Source organism: Lolium perenne, chromosome 6, assembly GCF_019359855.2.
Source record: "Lolium perenne isolate Kyuss_39 chromosome 6, Kyuss_2.0, whole genome shotgun sequence".
Taxonomy (NCBI): Eukaryota; Viridiplantae; Streptophyta; class Magnoliopsida; order Poales; family Poaceae; genus Lolium; species Lolium perenne.
Window position 1 is genome coordinate 9147300 of NC_067249.2, and position 12242 is coordinate 9159541.

Consider the following 12242-nt stretch of genomic DNA (forward strand, 5'->3'; position numbering starts at 1 on the left):
CCACCAACAACCTTCACGTGGCCTTCATCTCCTACTGGTTCGATAAACCTTGGTTTCTTACTGAGGGAAAACTTGCTGCTGTACGCATCACACCTTCCTCTTGGGGTTCCCAACGGACGAGTGCTTTACCGTCACAAGGAAGCTACTGTCGCGCGTCAGCAGCTATATTTTCTGGCGCCGTTGCCGGGGAGATCAAGACACGCTGCAAGGGGAGTCTCTCACATCCAATCTCTTTACTTTGTTTATTGTCTTGCTTTACTTTATTTTATTTTCTGTCTTGTTTGCTTTCTTTATATCAAAAACACAAAAAAAATTAGTTACTTGCTTTATTTTATTTTCTATCTTGTTTGCTTTCTTTATACCAAAAACACACAAAAATTAGTTACTTGCATTTACTTTATTTACCTTTTGTTTATTTCATCATGCTTCCCCCTAAGTTCACTCTGAAAGATATATCAGTAGGGCATGGGTCTATCATTGGAAGAGATAATATAGAAGAATTCTTCACTCATGCTAGTACAGTTAAAGATTTTGAAGATAGACCCTTGGTAGAACTTGCTCCTACTTATGAAATTGCTACTGCCTCTTTAGTACACATGTTGGAAGCTAGATTTGTTAATCTTAACCCCATAATGCAACATATATTTCTTACACTCTCTGATATGGAAGAAGGAGAGAAGAAAGATTTTGTTTTAGAAACCCTTCTTAAAGAATTTGGAGATGTAGCTAGAGAAGCTAGAAAAGTCTTTATGCAACATAAGATGCTTGGCTTTTATACCAATTTTGCAAATACTCTTGAAAGGATGGAAAAAGATAGACTAAAGTACACTAATAAAGTCAATTGTGAGGGGGAGATTAAAGTAACAATACCTTATAAACTCATAGGAATGCACGAGGCATTAGAAAAGAATTTTGATTGGATTGTTCCTGAAAATTTATTTGATGAGGATAGTAAGCCTAAAAGTAATGAAAGAGGAGCCTCTGAAACTTACATAGATAAGATACAATGCATTGTTGAGAAAACTCCTAACTCCTTTGTTGATGCTTCTTCTCTTGATAATACTTGATTTACACTTTCTGCGCCTAACTGAAAGGCGTTAAAGAAAAGCGCTTATGGGAGACAACCCATTATTTTACTTCTGCAATTTTTGTTTTATATTTTTGTCTTGGAAGTTGTTACTACTGTAGCAACCTCTCCTTATCTTTACTTTATTGCATTGTTGTACCAAGTAAAGTCTTTGATAGTAGAGTTGATACTAGATTTGGATTACTGCGCAAAAACAGATTTCTTGCTGTCACGAATTTGAGTAGCCCCTTCTGTAGGTAACTCAGAAAAATCTGCCAATTTACGTGAATGATCCTCAGATATGTACACAACTTTCATTCAATTTGAGCTTCTTCATCTGAGCCTGTTAAGTGCCGCTAAAAAATTCATCTTTACGAACTATTCTGTTTTGACAGATTCTGCCTTTTATTTCACATTGCCTCTTTTGCTATGTTGGATGGATTTCTTTGTTCCATTAACTTTCAGTAGCTTTGTGCAATATCCAGAAGTGTTAAGAATGATTATGTCACCTCTGAATATGTGAATTTTTGATTATGCACTAACCCTCTAATGAGATTGTTTTGAGTTTGGTGTGGAGGAAGTTTTCAAGGGTTAAGAGAGGAGGATGATATAATACGATCAAGAAGAGTGAAAAGTCTAAGCTTGGGGATGCCTCCGTGGTTCATCCCTGCATATTTCAAGAAGACTCAAGCATCTAAGCTTGGGGATGCCCAAGGCATCCCCTTCTTCATCAACAACTTATCAGGTCACCTCTAGTGAAACTATATTTTTATTCCATCACATCTTATGTGCTTTACTTGGAGCGTCTGTGTGCTTTTATTTTTGTTTTTGTTTGAATAAATTCGGATCCTAGCATTCATTGTGTGGGAGAGAGACACGCTCCGCTGTTGCATATGAACACAGGTGTTCTTAGCTTTACTTTTAATGTTCATGGCGAAGGTTGAAACTGCTTCGTTCATTGCTATTTGGATGGAAACAGAAAATGCTTCATGTGGTAATTGGTATATTGTCTTGAATAATTTGATACTTGGCAATTGTTGTGCTCAAATAGATCATGTTTAAGCTCTTGCATCATGTACTTTGCACCCATTAATGAAGAACTACCATAGAGCTTGTTGAAATTTGGTTTGCATGATTGGTCTCTCTAAAGTCTAGATATTTTCTGGTTAAGGTGTTTGAACAACAAGGAAGACAGTGTAGAGTCTTATAATGCTTGCAATATGTTCTTATGTAAGTTTTGCTGTACCGGTTCATACTTGTGTTTGCTTCAAACAACCTTGCTAGCCAAAGTCTTGTACTAAGAGGGAATGCTTCTCGTGCATCCAAAATCCTTGAGCCAAAAACTATGCCATTTGTGTCCACCATACCTACCTACTACATGGTATTTTTCTGCCATTCCAAAGTAAATTGCTTGAGTGCTACCTTTAAAATTCCATTCCTTGTCTTTGCAATATATAGCTCATGGGAAAGTAGCTTAAAAACTATTGTGGTAAAGAATATGTCGTTTATGTATCTTATTTCTTATAAGTTGCTTGTTGAGCGGTAACCATGTTTCTGGGGACGCCATCAACTTTTGTTGAATATCATGTGAGTTGCTATGCATGTTCGTCTTGTCTGAAGTAAGGGTGATTTTCCATGAGTTGTATGGTTTGAGTATGCATATTGTTAGAGAAGAACATTGGGCCGCTAACCAAAGCCATGTATCATGGTGGAAGTTTCAGTTTGGACATTAATCCTCAATCTCTTATGAGAATATTATCTGTTGTTGAATGCTTAAGCATTAAAGAGGAGTCCATTATCTGTTTTCTATGTTGTCCCGGTATGGATGTCCTCAAGTTGATATCTATCAAAAATGAGAAATCAAATGCGATCTATCTCCTTGGACCTTTGTACAGGTGGCATAGAGGTACCCCTTTGTGACACTTGGTTGAAACATATGTAATGCAATGAGAATCCATGGAAATCCAAGCTAATTAGGACAAGGTGCGAGCACTATTGGTATTCGATGCATGAGGCTTGCAACTTATAGGATGTCTTATGCATAACACATATGAATTATTACTACCGTTGACAAAATTGTTTCTATGTTTTCAAAATAAAAGCTCTAGCACAAAAATAGTAATCCTTGCTTCCCTCTGCGAAGGGCCTTTCTTTTACTTTATGTTGAGTCAGTTTACCTACTTCTTTCCATCTTAGAAGCAAACACTTGTGTCAACTGTGTGCATTGATTCTTACATACTTGCTTATTTGCACTCATCATATTACTTTGTGTTGACAATTATCCATGAGATATACATGTTGAAGTTGAAAGCAACTGCTGAAACTTATATCTTCCTTTGTGTTGCTTCAAAACTTTCTACTAAGAATTTATTGCTTTATGAGTTAACTCTTATGCAAGACTTATTGATGCTTGTCTTGAAAGTACTATTCATGAAAAGTCTTTGCTATATGATTCAGTTGTTTAGTCATTATCTTTACCATTGCTTTGAATCACTTCATTCATCTCATATGCTTTACAATAGTATTGATCAAGATTATGATAGTAGCATGTCACTTCAGAAATTATCCTTGTTATCGTTTACCTACTCGAGGGCGAGTAGGAACTAAGCTTGGGGATGCTTGATACGTCTCAAACGTATCTATAATTTCTTATGTTCCATGCTAGTTTTATGACAATACTCACATGTTTTATATACACTTTATATCATTTTTATGCATTTTCCGGTACTAACCTATTAACAAGATGCCGAAGCGCCAGTTCCTGTTTTCTGCTGTTTTTGGTTTCAGAAATCCTACACAGGAAATATTCTCGGAATTGGACGAAACAAACGCCCAGGGTCTTATTTTTCCACGGAGCTTCCAGAAGACCGAAGAGGATACGAAGTGGGGCCACGAGGGGCCGACACCACAAGGCGGCGCGGCCAAGGTGGGGCCCGCACCGCCCTATGGTGTGGGGCCCCCGTGCCTCCTCCGACTCTGCCCTTTCGCCTACTTATACTCTCCGTCGCGAAAACCCTAGTACCGAGAGCCACGATACGAGAAAAGTTCCAGAGACGCCGTCGCCGCCAATCCCATCTCGGGGGATTCAGGAGATCACCTCCGGCACCCTGCCGGAGAGGGGAATCATCACCGGAGGACTCTACATCATCATGCCCGCCTCCGGATTGATGCGTGAGTAGTTCATCCTTGGACTATGGGTCCATAGCAGTAGCTAGATGGTTGTCTTCTCCTCTTGTGCTATCATGTTTAGATCTTGTGAGCTGCCTATCATGATCAAGATCATCTATTTGTAATGCTACATGTTGTGTTTGGTGGGATCCGATGAATATGGAATACTATGTCAAGTTGATTATTGATCTATCATATATGTGTTGTTTATGATCTTGCCTGCTCTCCGTTGCTAGTAGAGGCTCTGGCCAAGTTAATACTTGTAACTCCAAGAGGGAGTATTTATGCGCGATAGTGGGTTCATGCCTCCATTGAATCTGGGACAGTGACAGAAAGTTCTAAGGTTGTGGATGTGCTGTTGCCACTAGGGATAAAACATCGATGCTTTGTCTAAGGATATTTGTGTTGATTACATTACGCACCATACTTAATGCAATTGTCTGTTGTTTGCAAATTAATACTGGAAGGGGTGCAGATGCTAACCCGAAGGTGGACTTTTTAGGCATAGATGAATGCTGGATAGCGGTCTATGTTCTTTGTCGTAATGCCCTAAGTAAATCTCATAGTAGTCATCATGATATGTATGTGCATTGTTATGCCCTCTCTATTTGTCAATTGCCCACCTGTAATTTGTTCACCCAACATGCTATTTATCTTATTGGAGAGACACCACTAGTGAACTGTGGACCCCGGTCCATTCTTTTACATCTGAAATACAACCTACTGCAATCATTGTTCTATGCTATTCTTTGCAAACAAACATCATTCTCCACACCATACGTTTAATCCTTTGTTTACAGCAAGCCGGTGAGATTGACAACCTCATTGTTAAGTTGGGGCAAAGTATCTTGATTGTGTTGTGCAGGTTCCACGTTGGCGCCGGAATCCCTGGTGTTGCGCCGCACTACACTCCTCCACCAACAACCTTCACGTGGCCTTCATCTCCTACTGGTTCGATAAACCTTGGTTTCTTACTGAGGGAAAACTTGCTGCTGTACGCATCACACCTTCCTCTTGGGGTTCCCAACGGACGAGTGCTTTACCGTCACAAGGAAGCTACTGTCGCACGTCAACACTCGACGAGTTCGTAAAACACGGGTCCCGTCTGGGTTTAAATTACCGGACAACTACAAGAAGTTCGACGGATTGCAAGATCCTGAGGACTGGTTGGTGGATTACCTGGAGACAGTAAAGCTTACGGGTGGAACCAAAGCAACTACCATGCAGAGCATCCAGGTACACTTGAGCGGAGCAGCGCGATCGTGGATAAAAAAGTTACCGCCTGGATCTATCGACAGTTGGGAAACCTTCGAGGACATGTTCGTAAAGAACTTTTTATCCACATGCAAGAAACCTGCGTCAATAGAGCAACTAAGAGCTTGTCGGCAGAAATATGACGAGTCGATGAGGACATACATCCAGCGGTGGAACATTATCAAAAACTCGGCAGAGAATATATCTGACGAAAGAGCGATAGATGCATTTGTCGCTGGGATCAGGAGGAAGGATTTAGTCGAGGACTTGGGAAGGACTAATCCAAAAACAATATCGGCACTCATGGAGATAGCGAATCGCTGGGCAGATGGAGAAGATGCTGTTCACAACAAGCGGCATAGGTCGCCTGAGGATGACCGTAACCGAAATATTCAAAATAGATGACGTTTTTCTCGACAGTTCCCAGATTATGACGGTCCAGGCCAAATATCGGCCGGCTTCCAAGGAAATATAGGAGGAAACAGTCGAGATGATTCTCAAAAGAGCGGTGAGCACCACAGCGATTACAGGGACGGTCCTCGTCCCAAAAGGCAAAATAATGGTCCAAGGTTCCAGAGGCCGTATATATCTCCCGAAGATATGTTGAATGGACCATGCCAAATGCACTTCTACCTCGACAACAACGGGAAGAGACAGTCGGGACATCTGTAGAAGGACTGTCGAACTTTCCAAGTACTGAACAGGTACGCAGGGTATGTCAATACACAGGCAGCAAATAGAAATCCCCAGGGGCCAAGGAGTGAGATTCATCTTCCACCTCCTCCCGCAATCACGGACGAAAATCGACATCAGTTGCAAATAGCGGCAGCTCCAATGAATGGTCCCTATATCAACACCAATGGGGAGGTCTCGATGATTCAGAAGGGCAGGCCATCCAATAGAGCTCAAAAAGTAATTTCGTGGCAAGTCTTTATGGCAGAGAAGATGCCTCCACCAACAATTGAGTACCTGAATTGGTCGGGGCAGGACATCGGCTTCACCATAGCGGACCACCCGCAGCAAGTCCCTCGACCAGGGCAATCAGCTTTGATCCTGCCGGCGGTGATTGCAGGATTCGATGTTTCACGAGTGTTCATAGATGGAGGCAGCAGCTTGAACCTCATGTATGTAGATACTTTGAGGAAGATGAATATATCCTTGGCGAATCTAACACCAACCGACACACGTTTTCATGGTATTACACCAGACAAGCCAAGTTATCCATTGGGAAAGATAAGTCTCGACGTTCAGTTTGGAACCCCAGAGAATTACAGAAGGGAGAAGTTGGAGTTTGAAGTCGTGGATTTCCCATCACAGTATCATGCTTTGCTAGGGCGACCGGCGTATGCCAAGTTTATGGCGGTACCACACTACACGTACTTGTTGTGGAGGCTCCCTGGACCTAAGGGTCCGATCACAGTAAAAGGAAGCTTCGCACTAGCGGATAAGTGCGACAAGGATTTTCATCGACTGGCAGAAACTTTTGGAATGCAAGCAGAATATCTGGCGTCAAAGCTGACAACTGACTACGATGTATTACCAGATGGAGGGAGGTCGCTCAAGGAACCGACCTTTGATACCACGAAGAACTCGAAGGAAGTGCAGATACACCCGACAGATCCAAAGAAAACGACAGCTATCGCCACAAACATGGACCTCACATAGGAAAGCGCGCTCGTCGAGTTCCTCCGTGAGCGCTGGGAAATCTTCGCATGGTGTCCAGCTGACATGCCAGGAGTACCCAGGGAACTTGCCGAGCACCCCCTTAACTTAGATCCATTGGCCAGGCCAATTAGACAACCTTTGCGGCGTTTTTCGGAACCAAACCGCAAAGCAATGCTGTCAGAAATTAATCGACTCAGAGAAGCTGGATTTATCAAAGAGCTACATACAGAAGCCACGTGGGTAGCTAACCCAGTGCTGGTCCCGAAGAAAAACACGGAGGTCCTTCGCATGTGCGTCGACTTCACGTGTCTCAATAAACATTGTCCAAAGGATCACTTCCCCCTCCCGAGGATCGATCAAATTATCGACTCCACGGTAGGCTGTGAACATCTTTCCTTCCTGGACGCTTATTCTGGTTATAACCAGATCCGACTAAAAGAAGAAGATGAAGTCAAAACAGCTTTCATAACACCCTATGGCGTGTTCTGCTATAGAACAATGCCTTTCGGGTTAAAAAACGCGGGAGCAACGTATCAGCGGATGATGCAAAAGTGTCTCGCCACGCAGATTGGCAAGAATGTTCAAGTGTACATCGACGATGTCGTCATTACAACAAAGCAGGGTTCAACCTTGGTTGAGGACCTCAAGGAAACTTTTGACAATCTCGATAAGTTTTGCCTCAAGCTGAACCCGACGAAGTGCTCTTTCGGAGTTCCTGCAGGAGAACTTCTCGGGTTTCTGGTGTCAGCAAGAGGGATCGAGGCTAACCCAGAGAAAATTCAAGCTATAGTAACAATGTGGAAGCCAACCAAGCTAAAGGAAGTACAGCAGTTAACTGGGTGAGTCGCGGCTTTGAGCAGATTCGTCGCCAGACTAGGAGAAAAGGCGTTGCCATTTTATGCCTTGATCAAGCAAGGAGAAAAGTTCGAATGGAATGAGGAAGCAGATAGAGCCTTTGAGGACCTCAAGCGCACAATCTCGACACCTCCAATATTGGTGGCGCCTAAGGAAAAGGAACCTCTCTTGTTATATATTGCAGCCACACCTCAGGTGGTCAGCACGGTACTTGTAGTCGAGAGAGAAGAAGAAGGGAAACTTCATGGAATTCAGAGGCCGGTATATTTCATCAGTGAAGTTTTATCACCTTCAAAACAGCGGTACCCGCATTATCAGAAGTTACCATATGGAGTGTTTACAACCTCAAGAAAGATGCGCCACTATTTTTCGGCGCATCCGATAATAGTGGTCAACGAGGCGCCTTTATCAAATATATTAAACAATCCAGAGGCTACGGGTCGTGTCTCCCTCTGGGGAATAGAACTTTCCCCTCGGGACATCACGTACGAAAAAAGAAAAGCAATAAAGTCGCAGATCTTACCAGACTTTGTCGCAGAGTGGATGGAGCTGCAAAGTACAGGACCTCCAGATTTGTCGAGAACTTGGACCATGAACTTCGACGGGTCCAAAAGGCTAGAAGGAGCCGGAGCAGGTGTGATATTAGTGTCACCTCAGGGAGATAAGTTGAAGTATGTGCTACGGATGATGTTTCCTAACGCGTCTAATAACGAGGTGGAGTACGAGGCACTCATACACGGGATGAAGATGGCGAAAGCTTGCGGCGCAACCCGGCTAAAAATATTCGGTGATTCTCAACTAGTGGCTCAACAGGTGATGAACCAGTGCGACGCAGTCAACGACAACATGATAGCATACAAGGAGGTATACAACGAACTCGAGAAACTTTTTGATGGGTGCGAAGTGAATCATATTAGCAGACTCAGCAGCGACGAAGCTGACGTTTTGGCGAACATCAGGTCGCAATGTTTGGCAATACCACCCGGCGTATTTTGGGAGGAGATAAGTGAAAGATCAACAAAGGCGAAGAAACAGCCAAAGAAAAAGGAGAAGCTCGAGAAAGCCTTGGGGGCTCCACCGGCAATAGAAGCAAGTACATCGGGAGATGAAGAAGAATCACATGAGGTGATGGTGGTGCAGGTTCCTTGGATGCAGGTATATGTCGCATATATTTCAAGGAAAGAAATACCCGAGGATCCAGTAGAAGCAAGGCGAGTTATTCGACGGTCCAAGGCTTTCACTGTGGTTAAAGGTGAGCTTTATAAGCGAAGTATATCGGGCATTTTGCAGCGATGTGTCACGCCCGAAGAAGGTCGAGTACTCTTAAAAGATGTGCATGAAGGAGTGTGCGGACACCACGCAAGCAGTCGAGCTATTGCAGCCAAGGTTTTTAGAGCAGGGTTCTACTGGCTAACAGCAATCGAAGATGCAAAGGACATAGTACGTACCTGCGATGCGTGCCAAAGGTTCGCCGCGAAACCTCATTCTCCGGCAGCAGAGCTGATGCCAATACCGTTGTCATGGCCCTTCGCTCAATGGGGTCTCGATATGGTGGGCAAATTGCATAAGGCGTGGCCAGGAGGATACGAGTATATGCTTGTAGCTGTCGACAAGTTTACTAAGTGGGTTGAGGCAAAACCAATAAACTCGCCAGACGCAGCATCGGCGGTAAAGTTCATCAAAAGTATAGTTTTTCGGTTTGGAGTTCCTCATAGCATAGTCACAGACAATGGCAGCAATTTTACCTCCAAGGAATTCAAAGCATATTGCTCAGAAGTAGGCATCAAGTTACATTTTGCATCGGTGGCGCACCCGCAAACCAACGGTCAAGTCGAGAAAGCAAACGGCATCATCTGCAGCGGCATCAAGAAACGCTTGTTGGCACCATTGGAAAAAGCTCGACACACTTGGCCAGAGGAGTTGCCTAGCGTGTTATGGAGCATACGGACGACGCCCAATACAGCGACACAAGAAACTCCGTTTTTTCTGGTCCACGGAGCTGAGGCAGTGTTACCAATAGAGATAGAACACAATTCCCCGAGAGTGGCAGAATTTAATGAAGAAACCTCGAGGAAGGCACTTGAAGACGACGTGGACGCACTCGATGAAGCTAGAGATGAGGTGCTGTCAAGAGTTACCAAGTATCAGCAAGACCTGAAAAACTATCATAGTCGACGTTTGCGCCCGAGATCTTTTCAAGTTGGCGACCTCGTTCTTCGGCTTACTCAGGACAGCCACGAAAAATTCGAGTCACCATGGGTGGGACCATACATCGTTACAGAGGTGATCGCAGGAGGAGCATACAGGATCAAGGACAAGAAAACGGGGATCGCAGAGCCAAATCCATGGAACGTGGCGCAACTTCGGCGTTTTTACGCATAGAAGTCAAAATATAAATGCATGTAAACATACAATGTATTGAAACGCTCGCGAGTTTTCAGACGCACTCTTTTCCTTTCAGGGCACCGAGTGGGGCTGGAAGGTTTTTAATGAGGCGGGCTCGCGATGCTGCAATATAGTAAAGATATTGGTGACATACATCTTTTTCGTCGACAGGCTCGGGGGCTTGCAACCAGCGAGTTACACAATATATACTCGGTCTTTACAATATAGACAACTAATCTGCCTTGGTCTAAAAACCTCGCAGACAACATAGATATACTCGGGGGCTAAAGGAAAAAATACATAGCTCTCGTAACTTACAATATATTTCTCGCAATATACAAGATACCTATGTATTTCAGGGAAAATTTGACAGAAGGGAAAGAACCTCAATCATCCCCTAAAAGGTCATCTATGTTTACCCTCTCTTCTCCCGCAGAAGCACCCATGAAATCAGCATAATGGCTGTCCGTGAAGTATGCAGCATCCATCCGAAGAAGATCATCAATCATCCTTTCGGCTATGGGTGTCACCACTTCGTTGATTTTGTCAACGTTCCTCTTTCGCTTCTTCAAGCGTTCGTGGCAAAGATCAACAACGTTGGACACATCAAGTTTTGGGTAGCAGATCTGGAGCATGATCATAGCAAACCTAGCACCAGCCATCAATTGAGCCTTCACAAATCCGTGAACTCGCTGAACACTTTTAAACTTGTTCATCAGTTCGGGAAGAGTTTTGGGCTGCAGGTTCCGAGGAAACATGGCATTGTAAACCATGGCGAGTGTCTTTGTGCAGAAGTCGAGATATTCCCGAACCTAGGAAGCACGTTCTTGAAATTGTACAATTTGGCGGGTTCGGTCCGGAGAAGACCAAAAGCTGGAGTTGTTCTGCTGTGCAAGACGAACGAGAATCTCGGTCCTCGCATCAACGCGCTGGTCTTCGGCAGCAGCATTCAAGAAAGAACCTAACCATATCAAAAGACATGAGGACCGAAAAACTCGTATGCAAAGTAAGTAAAAGAACGCATGGGGTGAGACTTACCCGCCATATCCAGACTTGCGTCAGTCAGCAGGTTAAGCATATAATTCTCTCGAGACGTAGCTTGCAAAGCCTCGGCAACGGCAGCATCTTTCAACTCCGAGGCTTCTTGAGCCTGCTGAAGAGCCATTTTTTCCCGCTTGGAAGATTTGCGCGATTGTTCCATAAAAATAAGGGATTGTTTCTTCGTGGCCTGGAGTTGTTGTCGAAGTTCAGCTATTTCTAGTTGATTTAGGTTCACAGATGAGGAGTCATCCAGCAAAACTTCGTCAGCTATAAGTGTGGAGTAAGAAGTTGCAGGAGAAGCAGAGGGTGGTACAGCAGCCTTAGAATAGTTGTCAAATATCAACTGAAAGAAAGAAAAGGTCGACATCAATAACCAAATAGAGGATTACTCCTTTTCATTGATAAGTGGGGATATTTACAAGTGATGGTCCATTACAAAAGGTCAGCTCCTAGCGAGTCGACGAAAATAGTCGTATATCGTAAGGATATCGACATCTATCAAAAGAAAGAGGAGTAAGTTGGTCTACTTGACCTCCGGCCTGGCGGAACTGGAAGGAGTAGCTGGCTTGTATCCGAGGAAGGAGAGAATCTTCTTCGAGTGCGGTTTGGCGGCTTTGATTAGAGACTGCCATTTCTCCTTGTTCATCCTCTTCGCCTCACCAGTTTTCGCCCAGTCGACGCTCTGCTGGGCCTTCCACGCCGATCTTCAAGTTTTCTTGCCGGAAAGCAAGTCCAAGATCTTCCTCAGGGATGAACTGCTTGGCGAGATCGGCGAAGGCCTCTGGTTGTTTTTTCTTCGGGAAGAAGT